This window comes from Zea mays, chromosome 1 (assembly GCF_902167145.1).
Source record: "Zea mays cultivar B73 chromosome 1, Zm-B73-REFERENCE-NAM-5.0, whole genome shotgun sequence".
NCBI classification, from domain to species: domain Eukaryota; kingdom Viridiplantae; phylum Streptophyta; class Magnoliopsida; order Poales; family Poaceae; genus Zea; species Zea mays.
Genome location: NC_050096.1, coordinates 237625463 through 237647253, shown reverse-complemented (window position 1 = coordinate 237647253; position 21791 = coordinate 237625463).

The window sequence follows — 21791 nt, the reverse complement described above, 5'->3', positions numbered from 1 at the left end:
ACGATGAATAGGGACTATGAACGAACGATGAATGATGAATAGGAACTATGAACGAACGATGAACGATCGAATGATCGAACGAACGAATGATCGGAATTTTGGCAGCACAACGGCAGAGAAAAGATTATTTGGACGAACGAACAGACGAACGAACGATCAGAATTTCGGGAGCATAACGGCAGGACAAAGATTATCTGGAAGAACGATGAATAGAGACTATGAACGAACGATGAACGATGAATAGGAACTATGAACGAACGATGAACGATCGAATGATCGAACGAACGAACGATCGGAATTTCGGTAGCATAACGGCAGGAAAAAGATTATTTGGACGAACGAACGGACGAACGATCAGACGAACGAATCATGAACGATCGAACGAACGAACAAACAAACTAAGAACAGGGGGACAAACGATCGAAGAACGACCGAACAATCCTTGTGCTAGTGTGTGCTTGTGTGGAACCTGGAGTGGGTGTGTGGGGGGGAGAGAGTTGCCATGAAATGGCTTGGGGTGGGATGAGAGGAGGCCCTTGCCCCTCTATTTATAGCCATGGTGGGGGGATTAGGGGGAGGGATGAGAGGATTAGTGGGAGGATGAGAGGATTGGTGGGAGATTAGCATGTATTTGTCTTGTATAAGTGAGATTAGCTTGTAGAGCTCAACGTATGACACCGGAGGCATACGTATACGTATGAGCATGAGGAAAGTTATGAAGAAAATATTTATAGGGACTTGAAAAATGATTCTGAAGGTATTTCTCAAGAGGAAATTACTTGGAGATATATCGGTGGAATATTCAGACAGTATTTCTGGAAAGAACTTGAAGGGGATTACTCGGGAAATATCTGGGCGGTATTTCTGGAAGAATTTGAGGGGGATCACTGGAGAAATATCTGGGCAGTATTTCTGAAAAGAAATTGAGGGTGATCACTGGGGAAATATTTGTAGGATATTTTGAGGAGGATTTTGGAGAGAATATACACCACTATAATTTATTTGTTGATATCAACTTGCAAACAAACATTTTGAAACGAAATTTGAAATTCATTTTGAATTTAGAGGGAGTTTGAGAAAATTTCAAGATTTGAATTTTTGGGATGCTACAGAAGACTAAGGAAGCGATTGAGCTCAAAGCAGTGCGCAAGGCTGCAAGCATGAACAAGCATAGGAAGAAAGTGTTATTTGAACCGGGGGACTTGGTTTGGATTAACTTGCACAAGGAGCATTTTCCTGAGCAGCGCAAATCCAAATTGATGCCGCGAGGGGATGGTTCATTTCGTGTTCTTGCCAAGATCAATGATAATGCATAGAAGATAGATCTTCCACCAAGCTATGGCGTGAGCAACACGTTTAATGTTGCTGACCTCTTACCATATACAATTGAAGACACTTCAGAGTTGAGGACGACTCATTTTCAAGGGGAGGAGGATGATACGACCACGCCATTAAGCAACACGCTTCAACCCCCAAGGCATACTACATCAACTCAAGTACAACCAACATCATCACCAACCCAAGTCTTTGATGGACCAATTACACGTAGCCGAGCTAAGAAGCTACAGCAAGAGGTGCACGCACTACTTTATGAATTTCAATTAAACACTAATGAGAACTTTATGCTACCTAAGTCGTGTATGTTGATATTACTTAGGTTCACCAAAGAGGAAGGACAAAACATATCAAAAGCGAATCAGCAAGAAGAGCTATGTCCGAGTCAGTCCAGCTCTACAGAACCGTCTAGAAGAAATAGTCATATCTTTTGATTCCCAAAAGCTATGAAGGCCCATAAGTACTTTTTGGAAAGCTCTTGAAGTCTAGTTTCCAATGCTTCTAAGGCCGACTTAATCAAATCTACCAGAAAGGCAGCCGACCTACTTTAGTAGTGACTGGTCAGAAGGTCAACAGTCTATTTGATGACCAAGTTTTCATATTAAACTGCATCATTCTACGAAGTTACATTAAGCATGCTATACATGGTGAGAAAGCTTATCAAGTCAGCTTTCCAACGCATCCATCCCCACTTCATTTGAAGATTCCTAGAAGAAGTTATTGTCAAAATACTGAAGGCTGCGCAGAAGTCAAACAGCCACACGGAAATCAGCTCTACAGATCTCCCGAAGAGGCTCCTTCACATTAGCATGTGAAAATACTTTTGTCTCGTGTTTATACCTCGCTAAGGCTGGTTGTTACTAGTATAAATACCCCCTATGTCTATGATGTAAGGCAGCTTTTGATAATCTAAAACAGAACCCCTTTGTTCAGCTGTGTGCTAACAAATATTGAGAGTGATCTCTACCCCTTTGCTCTTGTGAATTCCTTCGCGGGATTGCAGAAGCGGCGGCTTCATCTGCTCCCAAGTGGTGCTCCTACTCCCTTCGAGGTCTTCTCGATTGATTGTAGGATGTGTTGGTTGGTTCTCTGAGAGTGTGGTTAGGCGAATCCTTGATTCAGGTTGCCGGTTAAAGACGGTGGTTGGCTTCGAGTTTTATTTGTCAGGTTGCACTAGTTATCGCTGCTTGCAGCAAGTTATCTTGGCTTCTTCGAAGCTAGTTATCTGAAGATTGATCCTACGTCGTGAAGATCAGGCATCGTGACGCATCACAAACCCTCTGGGACTTTGGCTACAATATGAGCAAAGTCCCACTCCTATATGATAATGAGAGTGCAATCCGCTTGGCAGATAATCCTATTGAACACAGCCGCACTAAGCACATAGACATCCGGCGTCACTTTTTGAGAGACCACCAGCAAAGGGGAGATATCAATGTTTGCCATATTAGCACCGAGAATCAGCTAGCCGATATCTTCACCAAGCCTTTAGATGAGAAAAGGTTTTGCAAGTTGCGTAGTGAGCTAAATGTCTTAGATTCACAGAACTTGGATTGATCCATAGCATACATGTGTCTTTATGCCTTTGATCATATTCTTTTGAGCATTATTGTCTTTACTTGCTTATTTTGGTGCTAAATTGTGCAATGTCATCTCTGGACCTCACAAGTCCTTGTGCAACTGATTCATATATTTAGGGGGAGGATATGCTACAACTTGACCCTTTGGTACTAATATGTCTGCTTGAGTGATTTTGCTATAGTCTCAAAGGTGGATTGAAAGGGAAACGATGGACTTGGACAAAGAAAAGGCGCTGCTGCATTCCGGTATCAATTTATCTTATTCCAAGTCACTATTGTGCTCTCTCATTGCCCTTGGCTTTTAGTTGCAATTTTTGTAAGGCAATGGGGTTAAAAGGCCATTAGTTCTTCTGTTTTGGTGCTTGATGCCAAAAGGGGAGAAATTAAGGCCAAAGCAACTGGATCAACTACTACCTTGTGATTTTTTCAAAAATTTAAATTTAAGTATACTTGGTTTTTGATCAAAACCCTCTTATTGCAAAAACTACTCTCTTGTGGGGGAGAAATTTGATTATGGGAAAAAGGGGGAGTTTCTAGCTTTTTGATCAAAACTTGTCTTGAAAGATATTTTGATTTGCCAAAACAAAGTGTTTTTGACATAGAGATAGGAAAATGAATTTGCTTTGTGAAAACAAACCAAGTGGTGGCAAAATGATCCAAATATGCCAAATCCTGTGATAATTTAATTGTTTTTAAGTTTGACATCAATTTGCACTTTTTAGCTCGCATTTGGATATGTTAGTGCATTTTGAGTTGTTTCTGATGTGTTGGCATGAATCACCAAAAATGGGGAAATTGAAAGGGAAATGTGCCCTTGGGCCATTTCTATATTGTTTTGGTGATTAAATGCTCAACAATTTTTGTTTAGACTAACATCATCTAATATGAGAAATGGGCATAGGTATTTAAAAGCAAATTGAGCTTGGAACATGGCAAAATACAAATCTATATAGTGCCAAGTGAAAAAGGTAACCTCTAGACACTTAGTCAATTGTTTTGTGTACTAATCATACTTGTCTATGTGCTAGGGACCTTATGAAGTCAAGTCAAAAGGAGCAAGAGAAACTTAGATTGAAAAAGAAAAAATTGGACCGCTCTGTGTAGCTCCGGACGGTTCGGTGCCACCCACTGGATAATCCGATGCACGATCCACCGAATAGCCAGTTCTCGAGAAAAATCAGCCTCTGCCGGCTATAATTCACAGGACCGTCCACGCGGTGCGCCAGACAGTCTGGTGTGCTAGCTAGCCAACGGCTAGTGGCCACGTCGGTCTCAAGCCAACAGACAAATGGTGCATCGGACGGTCCGTTGCCACACACCGGACAGTCCGGTGCCCCCAGAAGCAGAAAGTAGCCAATCAAGGGATTCTTTGTCGTTGCACTGTTCACTGTTCGGTGTGCACCGGACAGTCCGGTGCACCCGCGGACAGAAGGCAACCAAAGCCTACCAAATGGAGCTCCAACAGCTCCTAGGCCCATTGGGGCTATAAAAGGGACCCCTAGGCGCATGGAGCACAACACCAAGCATCTATTGAACATTCTACTACACCGAGACCTCACATTCACACCTTTGTTTCTCTAGATTGAGATTTGAGCAAGTGTTTTGAGTTGTAATTCCGTCGTGTTGTCTCTTGTGCTCCTCTCTTAACTTGTGTGCGTATGTTGTTGTGATTTTGTCTCTTGTGTGTGTTTCTACTCTCCCTTACTCTTGTGGTTTATTTGAGATCAACTGTGTAAGGCGTGAGAGACTCCAAATTATGGAGATTCCTCACAACGGGGAAAAACTTGAGATAAGAAAGAGAAACGTGGTACTCAAGTTGATCATTGGATCACTTGAGAGGGGTTGAGTGCAACCTTCTTCCATTGGGACGCCACACCGTGGAGTAGGCAAGCATTTTACGCTTGACCGAACCACGGGATAAAAATTGCTATGTCACTTGTCTAAGTTACTTTACCTTATTGCAATTCTACTCTTTCTAACATTTCAGTTCACTTACAATATCGCTCTAAGTTTAATACTCACCTTGTGAGAGCAATTAAGTGAAGAAGTTCTCTCCTCTCATACTCTTCATTCGGACTTGGTTTTTGATCTCACTAATCCAATTTTATACTAAGTTTGTTTTGTTGGGCTATTTTTATAGGATCACCTATTCACCCCCTCTAGGTGCTCTCAGACCACCAACCAATTTCCATCCTCGACCTTCTCAAAGTCGACTCGATCCATGGTTCGAGAGAAGAACCCAACACCGACGTCGCTGAGGCAGTACCAGCTCTAGACATCGATCCTCGCCTGTGAGGAAAGCCTACAACAGCAACAAGAGGAACTTGATGCCCTCGTGCGTAGACTCGACAGAGTTTATAACGACATGGATCGGCAATGCTACTTTAGGGCTGAAAAGCCTCGGGCATAGAAGTTATGCGACCAGCTTGCCCAGGGGAGTGATGGAGCCCAATACTTCCTCAACCCCGGGTAGAACATGTCCACACCAGTCATGATGCTCTGGTCCATCCTCGAGCCAGTCGAGCCAGAGGCAAGGACAATGTACCAGAACCTTTGCAACCTGGTGGAGAGAGCCACCGTAGAACATGTCGTCATTCCAAAAAGTAAATAGTGGTTTTCAAGCTTGATTTTGAGAAAGCATTCAATACTGTGGAGCATTTTGCCATTCTTGCCATGCTGACCGAGCTGGGCTTCCCTAACAAATGGATTATGTGGGTCAACCTCATCCTTAAATCTGGTTAGTCTACTATCCTCTTAAATGGAGTCCCTAGGTAAAAAAAATTATGCAAAAGGGGTGTCTGATAAGGGGCCTTCTATCACCTCTACTCTTTGTGCTTGCGACCGAGCTGCTGTAATACATTGTCAACAAAGCTGCTCAGCTTGGGGTTATATCGTACCCTCTTGATCATGACTGTCAGATGCAATTCCCAATAATCTAGTATGTAGATGACACCCTTTTGGTCATGAGAGCGTCACAACGTGACTTGTTTTTACCTCAAACCAATTCTTCACTCCTTCACCGCTTCCACTGGGCTAAAAGTGAACTACAAAAATGATGCCTCCTATAAATTAACTTGGATGCTTCCAAATCTGCTCAGCTTGCTAGGGTTTTTGGTTGTCCCTGGCTCATTGCCCTTCACTTACCTTGGCATACCTATGGGGATCACTAAGACTAAATTCAGAGATTTCCTTCCCCTCATGAACAAAACTAAATGATGGCCAAGTATGTTTAGTGTTTAGCTTTCAATGGCCGAAAGGCTGACTCTTGTTAATTCCACTCTATCTGCATTACCTATTTATACCATATGTACAGTGAAGCTTCCTGTTATTATCATCAATTCCATCGATCGAGAAAGGAGCACTACTACAGGTATCCTCTATACAGGCGGTCGAAATAGCCTCTACACAGGCGGTTCCAGGAACCGCTTGTGGTGCACCGCCTGTGATGTAAAACAACATCACAGGCGGTCAATCAAAAACCGCCTGTGATAGACACACATCACAGGCGGTCCAGTTTAAAAGAACCGCCTGTGATAGTCACACATCACAGGCGGTCCGGTTTAAAAGAACCGCCTGTGATAGACACACATCACAGGCGGTTTTAATTATAAGCCGCCTGTATTTCCCAGATTCATATACAGAAGCAGATTCATATATATTTTCCAGATTCATATACAGAAACAGAATTAATAACAGCCTGTGATTCAAACACAGATTCAAACACATATTCATCATACAAAGATTCAAACATCCCCATATATAGCAGGTTCCATACACAGATTCATCCACATATATATCAAGTTCCATCATACACAGATTTATACACATCAAGTTGCATAACAACTCAACATCTCAAAGTTCCATAGACAACTAAACATCTAAAGTTCCTAACTAAAGACCTAAACACTGTGTGATATTGTGTACAAACTTAGTTCTGGGAATTTTTGCAAATTTCCATTTACATTGTAGAATAGCCCTTGTTGATGAAGAACTTCACGGTGCATAAAGTAAAGCAAGTCTCTTACAACCTTAGCCACGCCGGTGGAAACCATATCTCTTTCTAACCATTCAGCATTGATCTTAGATTTAGGAACCTGCAATGAAAGCAAAAAGCAATCGGTGCTAAGAGTAATGTGATGAGCAACAATATAACATAAAAATTGCAATATAGACAATGATAGCGAACTTACATCCTCACGATTGACCATGTAATGGAAGGTGACACGACACCATTCGCATACATAATAACCGCACAGGACAGTACCTGGAGGTTGTTTGTCACCATATGGAAATAATGATATTGACAAATTAGGCTTGTCCTCTGGATGTTCGCCGCCAAGATCTTTCCAATAAAAACGGTATGCACTGCATATAAGAATAGCATTGTGAGATTAATAATACATTTGTTAAGTTGTAATAAGTACAAGTGTGCAATAATAATCATACTTCTCTAAAATCTTCAAGAAGTCATTATACGTAGCCTTATCCATTCTCAGTGAGTCGAAGACCACGACTTTACCATCCTTTGGCCAGATCATGATACAAATGTAGTGGTCACTATATAGACATAGACGAAAACACATGTTAATATCACGATTGCCATAATTTATAGTTCAAAATTAAACCATGTCGATAACTTACTTAAAGTGGTGCGGAGCTATTATTAAGTCCTTGCCATGTTGTACATGATTATACATGGCTCGTCCAATGTATGCCGCCATTACCTTCATTTTCTTTCTCTGATTCTGTTTGACGGCTTTCTCAAATTCAGCATCGTCCAAGTCTTTGTATTCTTCTCCTTGCCTTCGAGCAACTACTTTGTAGCGAGCTTGGGATATCATCAACGGGTCAAGAAACCCTGTCTTAAGTTGTTTCTTCTTATCATCCATGTATTGCATCCTACGTGTAATAGTGTTAATCGTTAGACTCTCGTTTATGTGTGCGTGTACAAAACTAACAAATATGAAAGTTTAGAGGTACTTACAAGCAGAAGAGGGTTAAGTAGTTCGTTTCCATCCTTTGTCGGTGGTACAACGACCATAGATCGTCAAAGAATAAATGCCGCACAGGATTTATATGATCATTGCTCCAAAATGCATCTTCTGGCACAACAAATGTGAATTCCTCGAGTTTGTATTTGTTGCTAGCCACCATGTACCACTCATGCATTCTAATCTCCGGAGTCGACAACTTAGAAAGTTGCACCGTCGTTAAGAACGGCCTCCCATTCACAAATTTTGGAGGAACATCCTCCTTCTTGTATACCGAGATATTGGTTTTAAGACGTAATGATTCTCGAGTATGAATCATTCCATCTTCTTCCCATACTTCGAAATTGTCTATTTGGGCCGGCCGTGTGCCTACTCCATGAGATGCTGATACTGCTTTTGATTGATTAGTCATAACTCTCTGCAATTTATGCAGGTAGCGTGCCACTGATTCTGACGGTTTCTTGACATCGTCTGTGGCGATTCGCTTATGAATCTTCTTTGAAATAGTTGGCCCTTCAACATTGGTGCCAACCTTTGGTTCCTTTTTGATGTTGACGTCGACATTCTGAGGAACAATTTTGTCTACGTCCCCCTCGTCGAGTTCCTTCGCAAGAGGCGATATGATTGTTTCAACGATTTTTTTGGAGGTCGGTGTCATATCTTCCTGCACCATGGGGTGTGGAATGATCGAACTAGCTTTTTGTTGCATTGGTGTTGAATTCGGCTCATCACCAAACTTGATGTCGCGTCGATGCCAAAGGACCAACTCGTTAATTGCCTCATGCAAAGTTATGATCCCCTCAACTGGAAAATCTATCTCCCAATCTTCACAACCATTGTCTGTGATTTCTAGAACTTGGACCACAGCATAGTGTGGCGGGACAGGATTGTCCTTGTAGTTAACAAGTCCTGGTTTTACCAAACCAGTAGCAGCTTGCTTTGTTTTTGTCCCAGATCGATTGATTGGAATATGAAGAAAGCAAGGCTTGTCCTCAACAATATCGTCTACAGGGTACTTGGTCAAGTCTTGCACAGATCCAACGCTGCTAGGGACTATAGGTGGACTCATGTGGCTTGGCTTGAGTTCAAATGATATGCATTCTGTTTTCTTCATTTTGTTCATCACGTCATTAATAGCCTTTTGTACCCTTTCATCAATAGTCTCTTCAAGGGTCCTTTTCGACTTCTTGTGTTTCCTATATGACGACGCATACTCTAAAAACGCCTCTCTCCAGGAAATCTTAGAAGAGATTCCCCGAGCCCGTCCAGTGTGTTCAGGATTGCCTAGGGCTGCAGTTAGTATGTCATTCTCCCTCCGAGGCTTAAATTCTCCTTTTTTTCTCTTATCTGCATATTCTTGAATTTTTGACGAAACTTCGCCTACCAATTCTGGATGCACAAGTTTGCCGTCCTCACTCAAACCTGCTCGACCTAAGATCCAACGAATAGCTCTCTCATCGATATCTTTTAATATTGGGTCCAAAGTGCCGTTAGTTATAGCTTCCTCGATAATCTTGTTCCACTGCACAACTTTATGGTGATATCCGCTTGACCCCAGGCGATGGGGGTGTTTGTTCATCTTCGCTCTCTGAGAATTAGTTTCGCCCAGTTCTTTGGCCTTCAGTTCGGTCTTCTGACGAACAAATTCCTCCCACTGAGCTTGAGTGATTTTCCCCATTTTCTTGGGCGGAGGAACCTTATTCTTCTTAACAAAGTCCCTATTCATCTCGGCCTTCCACCCACGAAACATCTTGGCCATAGCAGAGAGCATCGACTTCCTTACTGCATCCTCTGTGCCTTTTGGGAACTTGAATGACTCAGACAACTTAGCCCATAGCTTGTTGCGGGTGTCTTCATCTAAATCCTTCCATTTTTGAAGTGTGATTGGCACTATATCTCTAACAGTAGCCCCGCAGGAATTTCGAAACTTTGTAACCACGTCAAGTGGTTCTTCAGGAAACCCCTCTGCATTTAGTTTTGTTACATACATAACTGCACCTTCTTTCATCTGATTTGGACCTCGTCGCCCTCGTTTCCGCTTATGTGAAACGGATGATTCAGGCATCAGAGCATCCTCCGTGTTTCGTGTAGAAGATGCATCCTCTTTCTTCTCTTCATTTGAAATCTATATAGTGAAAAAATTAATGGCCTTTCATATATGAACATTATTTTACAATATAGTCGACATATTTCTATTTACCTCTTCATCGTTGGGAATATAGTCGACATCAAGCTCATCTGATGTTTTTTTCTTCCTTGGAGGTATAGGAGTACAAGGATTGTCGTCACTAGAACTATGCTCCCCGCTCCCTTCACTGGAGCTGCTCGTTGTCTGCCATTCAAGTTTGGTCGCGTCTTCATCAACTTTGTTAGACGCACCGGTGCAGACCACATCCATACTAGGCTGCTCGTTGTCTGCCATTCAAGCTGGTTCCATCGATAAAGGGATATACTGTTAGTCTGATATACTGGTTCCATCAATAAGGGAACTTGGAGAAAAGGCACTTTCCAATGCAGTTAGACAGAGAAGGCATGGCTGTGATGTTATAATGCTGAAGGACCCCAAGAAGAGATTATGCCCTATAGTCTACCACCTCTCGTTATTTGTGGGCTTCACCGAGGGCGGGAAACATTTGGTGACATCAAACGACCTTCGGGCTGGGGACGTCTGCGAGCTTGTTAAGGGGCCAGACGATGGTGAGCCGGTGTACTCTGTGCGCTTCATCTATGCCCCGGCTTCATCTGTTAAGGGGCCAGACGATGTGGATGCTAATCAAGAATTTGAAGAATTTGATTGTGAAGAGATGTTGCGCCATATGGAACCAGAAATGTTAAGTTCTGTGGGATCGCAGAAAGGGCTATCTAAAATGGAGGGACTGGAAAGTGCCTCAAAAGAACCTTTATATGATGAATCAAAGGGTTGTGACAAAGAGTTTACTACACTGCGTACAGTTCTAGAACTTCTGAAGTTGAAGGCTAGCGCCGGATGGTCTGATACTAGCTTCACAGATCTTTTGAATTTTCTGTCTCAATTACTACCAAAACCCAACAAACTACCAACAAGCACTTATAAAGCGAAGAAGCTTATATCTCCCATAGCTCTGGGTGTGCAAAAAATTCATGCATGTCCGAACCATTGTATTCTGTATCGTGGCGATTTTGAGAACGCATCAAGATGCCCAGTTTGCAATGTCAGTCGATACAAGAAGAGCTACAATCAAGACTGTGTAAAAAAATTCCCGAAGAAAAATAAAAACAAGAAATCCACTATTGGACCTGAAAGTGACGATGACACTTTTGATGACATGGATGGGAAAAAGAAGTCAAAGAACCCAGCTTTGGTGATGTGGTATCTTCCAGTAATTGATCGCTTAAAACGTTTGTTCTCAAACCCTAGGGAGGCTGAGCTTATGCGTTGGCATGCTGAAAATCGCAAGCAGAATAACAAACAGATTCGACACCCTGCTGATGCATCACAATGGAAAAATTTCGATCTTATGTATCCTGAGTTTGCCAAAGAAACCAGAAATGTAAGATTTGCTTTGGGTATAGACGGAATGAATCCATTTGGTGAAAAAAGAAGTGTACATAGCACCTGGCCCGTGACTTTAACGATGTACAACCTTCCATCATGGCTGTGTCACAAAAGAAAGTATATTATGTTGACTATTCTTATTCAAGGTCCGAAATCAGCTGGTGTTGATATTGATGTGTTCCTAGAACCTCTTATGGAAGATATGACAAAGCTCTGGAATGAAGGAGTTAGAATATGGGATGAGTATTGCCGTGAGTATTTCAACTTAAGAGCAATTATATTTGTTACCATCCATGATTCTCCCGGTGGCGCCACACTATCAGGGCAAAAGACTAAAGGAAAGAATGGTTGTGTAGTGTGCGTCGATGGAACTGCTTCCATGTACCTTAAATCATCCAAGAAGTTGGTGTTCATGGGACACAGACGGTTCTTGATGAAGCAGCATAAGTACCGAAAGATGAAAGAGGAATTTAACAATCAACTGGAAAGTGAAGGTGCACCAAAGCCTTATAGTGGGAAACTTGTTTTTGAAATTGTAAAGAACATTCATGTTGTATTCGGAAAGGGAAAAAACAAAGGAGAAAAGAGAAAGAGAACTGACCCTTCAACTTACACAACTTTCAAGAAGCAATCAATATTTTTCAAGTACCTCCCATACTGGAAGGATATGGAAATTTGCCACAGCATTGATTTGATGCATGTAACAAAAAATGTTTTTGACAGCATCATTGGAACCTTGTTGGGCATGCCGAGTAAGACAAAAGACGGACTTAAATCACGCAATGATCTAGTAGATCTTCAAATCAGACCGGAACTTCATCCAGTGGATAGTGGCAAAGGGAAGCCTTACCTCCCCCCAGCTAGCTACAACTTGTCAGTTGAGGAGAGAACAAAGATTTGCAAATGTTTGCGTGGGGTCAAAGTGCCCACAGGTTTCTCATCCAATATCAGCAGACTAGTCAGGATGAAGGACTTGTCTCTATTTGGCTACAACTCTCATGACTGCCATGTGATGATGACGGTGTTCCTCCCAATTGCGGTAAGAGCCCTCAAAACAGAGCATGTCAAAGTTGTCATCACACGCTTGTGTTACTTTTTCAATGCGGTTTCACAAAAAGTAATAGCTTTAGAAGACTTGGACTATCTAAAGGCATACATCATCGAGACTATGTGCAAGCTTGAAATGTGTTTTCCTCCATCATTTTTTGATATGCAAGTACACCTAATCATACATCTCGTGGATCAGATAAAAATATTAGGGCCACTATATTTACATCATATGTTTCAGTTGGAGCGATACCTGGGAGTATTAAAAGGTTATGTGCAAAATCGCGCTCACCCAGAGGGTTCAATCATGGAGGGATACACTACAGAAGAAGTGATTGAGAGCTGTATAGATTACATCAGTGACGGAACAATGATAGGTGTGCCTGTACCTAAACATGAGGGTAAACTATGTGGGAGAGGGAGAATGGGCAAGAAAACTTTTCGCGTTGAGGATTACAAGCTAGTACATTGTGCTCATGGTAGTGTACTACAACATCTCACGATAGCCGAGCCTTACATAGAGGAACACCTGAATGAGCTTCGTAAAGAAAATCAGAACCGCATAGAGGACTGGATCATGAGGGAGCACAAACATCGTTTCAGCGAATGGTTAATGGACAAAAACATCCCTTTCGGAGACTCTTCGGATGAGAAAACAATGAAGAATTTGGCTTCTGGGCCATCGTGTTTTGTGACATCATGGCAAGCATATGACATCAATGGGTACACATTCTACACTAAATCAAAAGACATGAAAAGTGTTGCACAAAATAGCGGTGTTCGTATCGATGCTTTTGACCTACATGGACAGAAGACCACATATTTTGGATTCATAGAGGAAATATGGGAACTTGATTATGGCCCAAGCATGAAAATACCCTTGTTTAAGTGCCAATGGGTACAACATCCCGTGGGGGTGATAGTGGATAACTACAGACTCACACTGGTAGACTTAAAGAAAGTAGGATATAAAGATGACCCGTGGGTTCTCGCCGAATGTGTTGCACAAGTGTTCTTTGTACTCGATCCAGCAGATGAGAAGATGCATGTAGTTATTTCTGGAAAGCAAAAAATTGTTGGAGTTGAGAATGTGGGAGACCAAGATGAGGAATACAATAAGTATGAAGAGATGTTCGTCTTTAACGGTCCAGAGAGAATCAAGCGTGTGGAAAAGAAAATTGATAAGAACTTAAAGCCATACATGCGGAAAAATGGTAGTTCATGAAAAATTGTATGAATCAAATTGTATTTGTTATCATGTATGATCGACTATGAATTGTGGTTGCCAATTAATTTAAAATCTCTCTAGTTATCTATTATAATTCATTTAAATTGTATTTGCATATTATTGTTAAAAATTAAATATTAATTCATTTAAATTGTATTTGCATATTTCTGTTAAAAATTAAAATTATTTTCATATTTAAATTGTATTTTCATATTTTTACAATCACATGCGGTTTTGTCTTAGGGTCCGCTTGTGAAAAGGATAGAGCATCATAGGCGGTCCTTAACAAAAACCGCTTGTGATACTATTACATCACAGGCGTACTAAACCGCCTGGGACATCACAGGCGGTTTTCTAACCGAACCGCTTGTGATGTAAAAATCCTACCGCTTGTATAGAGCCAAATTGTACTAGTGGAGATATTGTCTATGGAAGGGCAATGATGTTAATGCAAATTGTAAACCAATGATCTTATGGGACAAGGTAATTACACCCAAGGATAGAGGTGGTCTTAGGATTATTAATATCAAAATGCACAATCAAGCGTTGCTTATGAAGCACTTACACAAATTCTATGACAGAATAGATACCCCATGGGTGGGGAACTAATTTGGAAGACTCACTACAGTTCTGGGCGGATTCCTCACTTCTCTTCTGAAAATGGATCCTTTTGATGGGAAGTTATTCTAAGATTATCCAATCATTATAGGGGCATTGCTATGCCAATTCATGGGGACATTATTTATTTTGCCATATTGCAGGACATTTGGAATAACATGCTTCTCAAAATGGAGTTCACATGTCTTCATTATTTTGCCAAAAGGAAGAATTGTTCTCTAGCTCAATTCTTGTAAGGCACCAATTTCCGTGACAACTTTCACACTCCGATGTCCAACGAACCCTATGAGGAATACATCACCTTTTTGGACACAATCATGGCAGTCCAAGGGATTATGCATGGCAAGGACAGGTGGATCTATTCTTGGGACTGTTGGAATGTGTACCCATGACCCTAAACAGGGTTGGGAGTAGTATTAATAGACTTAGTAACTGGGCCAGGCCCATTACAGTGAGGGTGAGACGGTAATTAAAAGGGGAACACCCCAAACCCTAAGCGGGTAGTCTAACACCCCCCACAGTCACAACTCTATCCTGTACAGATGTTGAGACTGGCTCGAAAGTCTAAAAATACACTCGACGGTAACCCCTTGGTGAAGATGTCGGCGAACTGCAGCGTGGTGGGGACACTGAGAACCCGAACTCACCGGCAGCGACACGCTCGCGGACGAAGTGCAGGTCGATCTCTACGTGCTTCGTGCGCTGATGCTGTACGGGGTTGGTGGAGAGGTAGACCGCACTGACGTTGTCGCAGTAGACGAGAGTGGCGCGCTGGAGGGGACTGTGGAGCTCGTGGAGGAGCTGGCGCAGCCAGGAGGCCTCTGCCACACCGTTGGCCACGGCACGGTACTCGGCCTCAGCGCTGGAGCGAGAGACGACGGGCTGCCGCTTGGCGGCCCAAGAGACGAGGTTGGCGCCCAGGAACACGGTGTAACTGGAGGTGGACCAGCGCGTGTCGGGACAGCCAGCCCAGTCAGCGTCGGTGTAGACCACGAGCTCCGACGTCGGGGATGGGCGAAGAAGGAGGCCGTAGTCGAGGGAGCCGCGGAGGTAGCGCAGAATCCGCTTGAGCGCAGTGAGGTGGGGCTCCCGCGGAGTGTGCATATGCAGGCACACTTGCTGGACGGCGTAAGCGATGTCGGGCCTGGAGAACGTGAGGTACTGGAGCGCGCCGGTGAGGCTCCGGTAAGACGTCGCGTCGGTGACCGGAGGCCCGTCGTCCTCAGAGAGCTTCGCCTGAGTGTCGACAGGCATGGAGCAGGGCTTGCAGTCAGACATGCCAGCCCGCTCCAGGATGTCAATGGCGTACTGGCGCTGGTGGAGGAAGAGACCCTGAGGCCAGCGCTCGGCGGTGATGCCGAGGAAGTGGTGGAGGGGTCCCAGGTCCTTCATCGCGAACTCCCGCTGAAGGGCGACGATCGTGCGGTGTAGAAGGTCGGCGGTGGATGCCGTGAGCACAATGTCGTCGACGTAGAGCAGGAGGTAGACGGTGTCGTCGCCGCGCCGGTAGATGAACAGGGACGTGTCCGACTTGGCCTCGATGAAGCCGATGGAGGCCAGGTAGGAGGCGAAACGACTGTACCAAGCCCGTGGCGCCTGCTTGAGGCCGTACGGGAACCGATTCAGCCGGCAGACCAGATCCGGACGGTCAGCGTCGACGAAGCCGGTGGGCTGGCTGCAGTAGACAGTCTCCGTCAGAGTGCCATGGAGGAAGGCATTCTTGACGTCGAGCTGATGGATCGCCCAGTCGCGGGAGAGGGCGAGGGAGAGGACGGCGCGAACAGTGGCGAACTTGACGACGGGACTGAAGGTCTCGTCGTAGTCCACTCCGGGGCGTTGGGTGAAGCCCCAAAGGACCCAACGGGCCTTGCAGCGGTCGAAAGAGCCATCCGAGGTCAGCTTGTGGCGAAAGAGCCACTTGCCGGTGACCACGTTGGTACCTGGTGGACGTGGCACCAGGTCCCAGGTGTGGTTGGCCAAGAGGGCCGCGTACTCCTCCTCCATAGCGCGACGCCAATGTGGGTCGACGAGGGCAGTGCGAACGGAGGAGGGCACCGGGGAAGCGTCGGGTGGAGTGCTGGATGTAGCAGCTGCCAGGATCAGCCGGTTGACGGGGCGGAGAACGCCAGCGGCGCGCCGAGTCACCATCGGGTGGACGTGCCCGGGGTCGCGGTGGATGGCGACCAGGTGGTATACGGACAACTCAGAGCGAACCGCCGGGACGTCGAGAGCGGCGGGTATGGCCAGCTCGCGGCGGTGATAGACGACGGCGGGGTCGGCGAAGCTGGCCGCGCTCGTCGACGGGCCTGAGTCGGGGGGCGCCGAGGTAGTGGCGTGGCCGCGGCGATGGTAGACGAGTGCGGGTTTGGCGAAGCGAGACAGGGTCGACGGAGCCACGCGTGGCGCAGGCGGGGTCGACGTGGCCGCGCGTGGCACAGGCGGGGTCGACGGGGTCGCGCGTGGCGCAGGCGTGGTCGACGGGGCCGCGCGTGGCGCAGGCAGGATCGACATGGCCGCGCGTGGCGCAGGCGGGGTCGACGAGGCCGCGCGTGGCGCAGGCGGGGTCGACGGGGCCGCGTGTGGCGCAGAAGAGGTCGTGCGCGGTGGCATCGTGGCCACACAAGGAGCAGGTAATGACGCAAGACGAGGCACCGGGGGTGGGAGGGGAATCGGATCGGACTCGAGGAGGGAGTCAAGATCGGTGGGTGGGGTGGAGCCAGCAAGGGGAAACACATCTTCGTCGAAGACGACGTGACGAGAGATGATGATGCGGTGGGAGGTGAGGTCCAAACACCGGTACCCCTTGTGGTCAGGAGAGTAGCCAAGGAATAGGCAGCGGGTGGAGCGAGGAGAAAGCTTATGAGGGGCGGTAGCAGAAGTGTTAGGGTAGCAGGCACAGCCGAACACGCGAAGGTGGTCATAGGAAGGGGCTGTGGGTATAGGGCAAAGTGGGGGGTAGGGTGGCGCACCGCCTTCGAGGGAAGGCGGTTAAGGAGATGGGTGGCAGTGTGCAGGGCCTCTGCCCAGTAGCTGGCAGGGAGAGACGCCTGGAAGAGAAGGCAGCGGAGCATATTGGTGGTGGTGCGGATCATGCGCTCGGCTCGGCCGTTCTGTGCAGAGGTGTAGGGGCACGAGAGACACAACTGGACGCCATGAGTGAGGAAGAAAGAACGGGAGGCGTTGTTGTCGAACTCGCGCCCATTGTCACACTGCAGAGCACGGACCGGGCAACGAAACTGAGTGGATACCCAGGCGAAGAAATTTGTGAGGGTGGGGAATGTGTCAGACTTCAACCGAAGTGAGAAAGTCCAGAGAAAATGGTAAAAATCATCCAAAATCACCAAATAGTATTTATAACCAGAAAGACTGAATACAGGGGAGGTCCAAAGATCACAGTGAACCAGGTCAAAAGCCTGCTCAGCCCGAGAAGAAGAAGTAGTAAATGGGAGACGAGTATGTCGGCCTAACTGACAAGCATGATAGAGACCCTCAAAATGTCCCCTACTACATGAAGGATCTAGACTACTGGTAATCTTGGTCATGACATCGGGTCCCGGGTGGCCGAGACGACGATGCCAAGTGGTGGAGGAGGTGGTGGAGACCAGGACAGGAGGTGGAGACACGCCGGCGGTGGAGGGCTGAAGCGTGTAGAGCGGCCCCGAGCTGTCACAGCGGGCGAGAAGTGTTCTGGTGGCCAGATCCTTCACAGAAAAACCAGAGGGGTCAAACTCAATGGAACAGGAGTTGTCAGTGGTGAATCGACGGACAGAAAGAAGATTGTGAGTGATGTGGGGAGCTACGAGAACATCGTTGAGGTAAAACGGCCCAGGGAGAACCGAGGCACCTACTGAGGTGACTGGCAGAGTGGAACCGTTTCCAACGATGATCGAGGATGGGTGAGAGGGGAGGGGGGTGAGAGCGAGAGAGCGTGCCTGTCGTGGGGGTGGTGTGGTATGAGGCACCAGAGTCGATCACCCAGTCGGAGGAGGGAGGGGCCATCGCCATGGTGCTGAAAGCAGCAGCGAGGGAGGCATTGTCCCAACCTCCAGCCGGCGGGGACCAGGTCGTCGAGGTAGGGGTCCCCGGGGGCAGGAGCGCGGGCGGAGCCTGGGGCAGGACGGGCACACCGTACGGATGCGTCGGGGGCATGCCGTAGGGAGGTGCAGTCAGGAGGGCCGGCGCCGAGGGACGGGGGGCACTCAGTGCCTGGCCCGGCCACATGGTGATGGTCCCGGTCCAGGGGTTGTAGAAGGACGGCCACGCGTGGCCGCCACCCCGGCCGGATGGACCACCACGAGAGGGTCCGCCACCCCCGCGGCTGCCCTTGCGGGAGCGACAACCTCCGTCGGACGTGGAGGCCGGACGAGTGGTCGCCGGGACGGTGGGAGGGGGGCGGGTAGGAGCCCCGGTCGACGGAGGACGGGCGGCCAAGCCCCCCGAAGGTGGCTGACCACTGGTAGGAGCGCTGTAGAGGACCGAGGCAGGAGTGGGCGCCTCATTCACCATGGTGAGCTCCTCGAGGAGGAGCTCGTTCCACACGGCGTGGAAGGTGGGGAATGGCACGCTCCTCTTGATGAGATCCTTCAGGTGGCCGTAGCGGGTCTGAGGCCACGCAGGAGGTTCAGCACCAAGGTACGATCGGTGACGGGCTCGCCGAGGTCGCGGAGAGAGTCAGTCAGGCCCTTCATCTGGCGGCAGTATTCTCCCACGGTGAGGTCCCCCTGAGAGAACAGGTGGAACTGGGCGTCGAGGTGGAGCGCCCGAGCATCCCGATTCCCGAGGAACTGGTCCTCGAGAGCGAGCCACGCCTGGCGCGCAGTGTCCGCCTGGTCGCGGATGATGTCCTGAAGCTCAACGGTGATGGTGTCGTGGAGCCACGAGAGGACAACGCTGTCCATGAGGCACCAGGATCGAGGCGTCGGAGCGTCGTGGTCGACGAGGACGTGATCGTCGAGGACGAACCGCCGCAGCGTGAGAAGGACCTGTCCACGCCAACGGGGGTAGTGGGAAGACGCCGGATCCAACACCACGGACACAAGGGCCCGAATGTTGTGAAGACCAGCTGCTTGGGCGTGGAGAGCAGCGATGAGATCGGCGTCGAGGTCAGAGGCGAGGGGGTCCTCCGGGGGTTCCACAAGGGCGGCCGGCAGGCGACCGAGGAGGCGCTGCGTGGTGGCCATCTGGGTGGTCAGAGCGGCACCCAGGACACGCTCCCGCTCCAGGGCGAGGGAGGCGGCGCGCTCGCGCTCCCGCGAGGCCGTCACAGCGGCCTGGATCGTAGCGAGGGTGTCGACGAGCGGGGAGTCGGTGGTGGGGAGTGCGGAGGGCGCGACGGCGTGACTCCAGGTGAGTGAAGCGAGGGTGGGAAAACCTGGCGGGGATCCTCGACGCAGGGTCAGTGAGGGGACGTTGGGGAGCGGCCCGAGGCCGGCGATGTAGGGGGCCCCTCCATGGGCGAGCTCGCTGCTGACCGCAGCGGGGGCGATGGGGCCGGTGGCGGTGGTGGTGATATCATCCATGGCGGGCGACAGGGCGTCGAGCCGTCGGGCGGTGCGGGCGCACGGCTGAAACGTAGCGCGGGCGTCACGGACGGGATCTGGCGCGGCGGTCTTTGGGCAGGGCGCGGGTCGCGTCCTTCCCTGGCGCGTCGGGTGGCGGGCTCGCGGCAGGGAGCTCGGGAGTGCCTGGGTGCTGCGGTGCGGTGTGGCCGGCCGGGGGCGCGCTCGTCGCGCGGCCTGGGCGGCGTTCCAGGGCGCGGCGGCAGGTGCTGGCGAGAGGAGCGCACGGCGATGGGGAAGGCAGTGCGGTTCCGGGCAGCGGCAGCCCTGGCGGCGCACGGCGGTGGGGAAGGAGGGAGAAGAGGAGCTGGCGGCAGGGGGGAGAGGGGGCCGGCGGCGGGAGAGGTGGCTGGGAAACGAGACCGGTCGGCTGGGGGCCGGCGGCTGAGAAAAAAATGAAAACCCTAAACCTAGCTTTATGATACCATGTTGGAATGTGTACCCATGACCCTAAACAGGGTTGGGAGTAGTATTAATAGACTTAGTAACTGGGCCAGGCCCATTACAGTGAGGGTGAGACAGTAATTACAAGGGAAACACCCCAAACCCTAAGCGGGTAGTCTAACAGGGACGATAACAATTTTCGTTCTAGCAAAGTTTACTCTTTAAACTTTCAATTCATCCACCCCCTTGCCCCATTCAAGCGGGTTTGGAAAGCGAAGGTGTTCAAGAAAATCAAAGTATTCATTTGGCTAGTTTTCAAAGACAAAATTAACACCATAAATTTGATCAAGAGGAAAAGATGTATTGTCCCTAACAATGACTATAGTTGTGTGTTGTGTGCTCTTAACTATGAAGAGACCACCTATCACATACTTTTCGACTTCCTGTTCAATACTGCATGCTGGGACTATGTCGGGATTCATTGGGACCATTCTTTGGACTTTTTCTTGATGATTCAGTGATTTCAGTCCGCGAAAGGAATCTTTGGAAATAAGTTTTTCATGGAAATCTTGACCATCTTAGCATGGGAGATCTAGAAACAGCAGAACAATGCCGTTTTCAGGAATGATCGTCCATCTCTATCATCTTGGAAGGCTTGCTTTAGTGACACGCTGAAGCTACATCTCATTAGATTGAGCTTAGATCTCAAATCCCTTATATCTTGCTGGTGTCTGCTTTGTAATTTGGGTTGTTTGCTCCTTTTCTTTCCCCCTTCTTTTTTACATCCATTTTCTTATGTTTAATAAAATCTTGTTGTAGGGGATTTCTCTACAGTTTTCCCCTTTAAAAACAAATATGGTTTAGTTTTCCCCTTTAAAAACAAATATGGTTTAGCCTGGCTAAATATAATAACTCAACTCAATTCAAGTGGTGGTTGAGAAAACAATCTATTTGCAAGAAATGGTACCCCGCCATGCAAATTGTCTTGTAAAGTATGATTCACATATTCTAATGCAAATTGTCTTGTAAAGTATGATTCACATATTCTAATGGCGAAAACAGAAGTGAGACATGCGCTGCCATGCGAGCCTAGTCACAAAACTTGGCGGGTTTGGGTGTGGGTTTGGGATTGCAACCGCGGGTGCGATTGCTATCGGGTTTAGTTAGACTTCACTGGTATAATTGTGGCCGACTTTTGCTCCACCCGACCGAACTAGACCCATTGCCAAACCTCTAGAGCAAATTTTTAGATAGCTAACAAGTTGTTAGTTAATTTTAGCTTGGTTAGGGCATCTGACAACTAATGACTATTTGAGAAGCATAGCTGACAAAGTACTACCTATGGTCTTAAATATTTGTCATCTGCTAGTTTATTTTTTAACTAAACATCGACAAATAAAAAAGAACAGAGGAAATAATAATTTAGCTAGCCTATTAACTGGCCTATTCTAAATCTCTCAACTAATTTTAGTTGTTAACTTTGAGAGGTTCAAAACAGGTCCTCAGCGTAGAGGA